Source organism: Chrysochloris asiatica, unplaced genomic scaffold (assembly GCF_000296735.1).
Source record: "Chrysochloris asiatica unplaced genomic scaffold, ChrAsi1.0 scaffold00022, whole genome shotgun sequence".
NCBI lineage: Eukaryota > Metazoa > Chordata > Mammalia > Afrosoricida > Chrysochloridae > Chrysochloris > Chrysochloris asiatica.
Window position 1 is genome coordinate 5,579,620 of NW_006408540.1, and position 4,705 is coordinate 5,584,324.

A 4,705-nucleotide genomic window follows, 5' to 3' on the forward strand; every position below is an offset into this window, starting at 1 on the left:
TTTTTACATTAACAATAAGTCTCACCATTAGGAAAAGCCACATCAGCTAAAAGCTTTTCAAGTTTAAGATTACATACTGCTTACTAGACACTGAGGCACCTGAAAGATAGCTAAAAAACAGTCTTACAATCAACATCCTGCTCAGTCGGTAGATTAAGAGACACTGAGGCACCTGGAAGATAGCAAAGAGCCAATCAAGAGCTGTAGGAACAGGTAGGAAGGTGGGTAGAAATTTAACTAAAGGTTTTGGGAAATTATTAGTATAGGGGAATTGCTGCTTTATTTTTGACTATGAAACTTTAGGTACTTTTATAAAAATACTTTTGTGATTATGGATTGTGATTAATGAAGCTATAAGAAGTGGTAAATGAGAGTGAAAATGCAAGTTAAAATATAGAACTTTGCTTAAAAGTTGATTTGACATACTTGGGAGGATTAGAGAAGAATGAAAAGAGTTATAGAAATAAACCTGATGTTATCAGGATAATAAGGGGATGCAAAGGAACAGGATACGATAAGAATCAAGGGAGTGTTCTGATGTTTCCTTTTGTTGTAACCTGGATGCTTGTTGAACACAAAGAATGTAATACTTAGTTAAATTTCAATTGATTGTACGGGACTATAGAGAAATCCTAATAGTATATAAGAAGCAAAAAACTTTTGAGTAAGGAGAAGTCATCATCTGCCTAAGACTCAAGACCCATCGACTCTGTGTGTATGTGTGTTTTTCACCAACTCTGTACCCCCTCTGAGCTCTCAAAAATTGTCGAGGCTGGTCCCCTGCAGACATCTTCCTTCAGTACCATTGGCTTTTGATCATATGCCACCTCTTGACAGGGTTGCACATCAAACATTTCTTTTTGGTATCATGACTCTGTGTAGTCCTTCCATCTTCTTTTGATGCTTTCTGAAATATTCAATAATTTTCCCAAAGAATCTTTCAGCATTGCAAGTCAAGGCTTGAAGTTTTTTCCTCTGATCTTTCAGTTTGAGAAATGCCTAGAGTGTTCTTTCCTTTTGGCTTTCCAATTCCAGAACTTTGCACATTTCATTATAATATTTGACTTTGTCTTCTTGAACTGTCCTTTGAAATTTTCTGTTCAGTCTTTTATCTCCTCATTTCTTCCATTTGCTTTAGCATCTCTACACTGGAGAGCAAATTTCCAAGTCTCTTCTGACATCCATATTTGTTTTTCCTTTCTTTCTTGCCTTCTTAATGACCTTTTCCTTCTCTCTGTATGATGTTATTGATGTCATCTTACAACTCTTATGGTCTTTGGTCATGAGTGTCTAATATAGCAAATCTGTTCTTGAGATGAACTCTAAATTCAGATGGGATGTATTCAAGATCATACTTCAGATCTCCTGTTTTAAGTTTTTTTCAGCTTCAGTATGAACTTGCACATAGCAGTTGATGGTATGTTCCACAGTTTCCCCCTGGCCTTGTTTAGAATGCTGATACAGAGCTTTTCCACCATCTCCTACACAGTTGTAGTCAATTTTATTTCTGTGTGTTCCATTTGGTGAAGTCCATGTATATAATTGTGTTTTCTTTTTTTAAAAACTGCGTATGAAATGAAGAAGTCATTGTTGTTGTTGTTAAGTGCTGTTGAGTCAGTTCCGACCTATACCGATCCTGTATAGGGTTTCTAAGGGGCAGCTGGTAAGCTTGAACTACCGACTTTGAAGTTCAAACAGCTTTGCAGTCTGGTACATTAACCCACTGTGCCACACCAGGACTATGAAGAAGTCATCAGCCTTGCACAATTCTATCATGTGATCTCTAGCACCATTTCTATGACCAGGGCCATATATTCCAACTACTGATCCTTCTTCTTTGTTGCCAACCTTTGCATTCCAATCACCAGTAATTTTCAATACATCTTGATTGCATGTTTGATCAATTTTAGACTGAAGAAATTGGTAGAATTTATAAATGCCATCATCATTGGCTTTAGTGGTTTGTCCATAAATTTGAATAATAGTGGTATTAACTGGTTTTCCTTGTAAGTGTATGGATATTTTCCTATCACAGACAGCGTTATGCTTAAAGATAAATCTTGATATGTTCTTTTTGATGATGAATGTGATGCCATTCCTCTTCAATTTGTCATTCTCGGCATAGTACACCATGTGATTGTCAGATCCAAAATGGCCAATACCAGTCCCTTTCAGCTCACTAATTCCTAGGATATCGATATGTATGCATTCCATTCCTTTTTTGACAATTTCCAATTTCCCTGGATTTTCATTTTGTACATTTCATATTCCGATTATTAATGAATGTTTGTTGCTGTTTCTCTTCATTTTGAGTTGTGTCCCTTCAGTAAATGAGGGTCCCTAGGTCTTTACTCCATTCACGTCAGCACTGTCAACTCTACTTTGAGGAGTCAGATCTTTTGCATTTGTATTTTGAGTGTCTTCCAACCTGAGGAGCTCATCTTCTGGCAATATATCTGGCAATATTCTGGTGCTAATAATCAGGTTTCAATATTAAATACTCTGGTGCAATCTGACAGTACTTCACTGTTATTCATAAGGTTTGTAGTGAGAAAAAACATTCAGAAATAGTCTGTGTCTCCTTCTTCTGAGTCTGTTTTAGTCTGGAAGTTCAGCTGAAACCTGTCCACTTTGGTTGACCTTTGCTGGCATTCAAAATACTGGAGGCATAGTTTCCAGCATCATGGTGACATGCCAGCTATCACAGTGAGACAAACTGACAGAGAAGTGGCTCAACAACATGCATCAGACTTATTTTCATATACTCTATCCCAGAGCTCAAATCAAAGCATTCTTCAGAAAGCATTAGTTTATGTCTTAAGAAATAATATTTAGCAACCACAATGCGTATAGCAGGAGTGTTCACTGATGTTGACCTGTCATAGTTCTTTCTGTGGAAAGACTTACACAATATGTGTATTTTTTGGCTTGTTTGTTCCTGCTGTCTTTTAAAATGAAAAAAAAAATCATGAGTTCATATTGATGTCACTCATTCCTAAAATTTTATATGTGCATGTATTTTGTTTTATGATAAAAACTTGGTTTCGAATGAACCTATATAAATATTTACTTTTCATATATTAACAATCTCTGATTTTTTTGTGTGATTTCTATCTTCCCCTTCCATTTAGATTTGATCTAAGTAAAAACATACTGTAAAAGTACTGCTTACAAACTCAGTGAATTATTTCTGCTCTCTGTGAATATGCCACAATGTCTACATTGGCATGGTGCCATCAGCAATAGCCTCAAGAATAGCAAATGTTGTGAAGTTGGTGCAGGATCAGACAAAGTTCCATTCTATTGTACGTAGGGTCGCTATGAGTCGGTACCAACTTGATGACACCCAGTAACAACAGCATTGTGGTTGTTATGTGCCATGAAGTCGGTTCTGACTCATAGTGAACCTGTACAGGGTTTTCGAGGCTGTAATTCTCTACGAGAGCAGAAAGCCTCATCTTTCTCTCGCAGAACAGCTAGTAGTTTCGAACTGCTGACCTTGTAGTTCACAGCCCGATTTCGGAGTTCCTTAACAATGACATAAACGTAGGTAATTTTGTTAAGTACTGATTGTTTTTCTTTAAAAAGTAATGTTAATTGGTAGTAGTGAGTAGTTAAGTGTTGTTGAGTCAGTTATGATTCATATAGCCTCTTGGTTCCCAAGTCAAACCTATAAAATTGAGAGATTGAGCCCTGGTGTGGTGTTGTGGGTTAATGCGCCAGACTACAAAGCCATTTGAACTGCAAGGTCGGTGGTTCAAGCTAACCAGCTACTCCTTGGAAACCTATACAGGTCACTATGGGTCGGAACCAACTCTACGGCACTCAACAACAACAGCAACAACAACAATTATCATATTATGAAATCCTGGTAGTTTATTGGGTTAAACATTGCACTACTAACTACAAGGTCTGTGGTTCACACCGACCAACTACTGCTTGAGAGTAAAGAAGATGAGGTTGTCTCTGCTCCTGTAAAGATTTATGGTCTCAGAAACCCAAAGAACCAATTCTATGCTGTAAGTCTGAAATTTACCAGCAGTAGATGGTGGATTGATGAACATATAGATTGTATCCAGTGTTTAGTATTTGAGGAAAATAATTATGAAAATTGGTAATGGTTTTTTTGTGTGTCATAACTTTCCCGTGTGTCCTTGAGGGTCAGATTTACTTGCAGTTTGCTTTATGTTTGTTTTATTTGAATGTTGTTCATTGTTTGGCTGATTTCTTTTGTGCCTTCTCCACCTTCCATCTCCAAATCATCCTGAGTAATCTGCATTAATCATTGCAGATGGTTTAAATTGGGTGGGCTTTTTGTATTTCTCTTTTATACTTTATACATATTTTCTACAGTTTTCTTCCCTGAAAGTGAGATTTAACTGTACATTCATTCTACATGGATAGAATGATCATTGAAAACAGTTTACACTATATGAGTAGGAGTGAAAACCATCAGAAGACACACTGCTGCTCCCTTGACCCCAAGGCAAAATATGAGGGCATTACTAGAGACTCATTTGCATTGCTATACCAATGGAAAAGATGGCAGTTTGAACCACCGAAGAAAAACCTGGCAATCTTCTCCTGTAAGGGCCACCACCAAGAAAATGTTATGGAGCAAGGGTATGGAAACATTAACCCTCTGTACAAATTGACAAGAAAAAGCAAACAAAAATATGAACTCAGAACTCAGGCATATGGATCA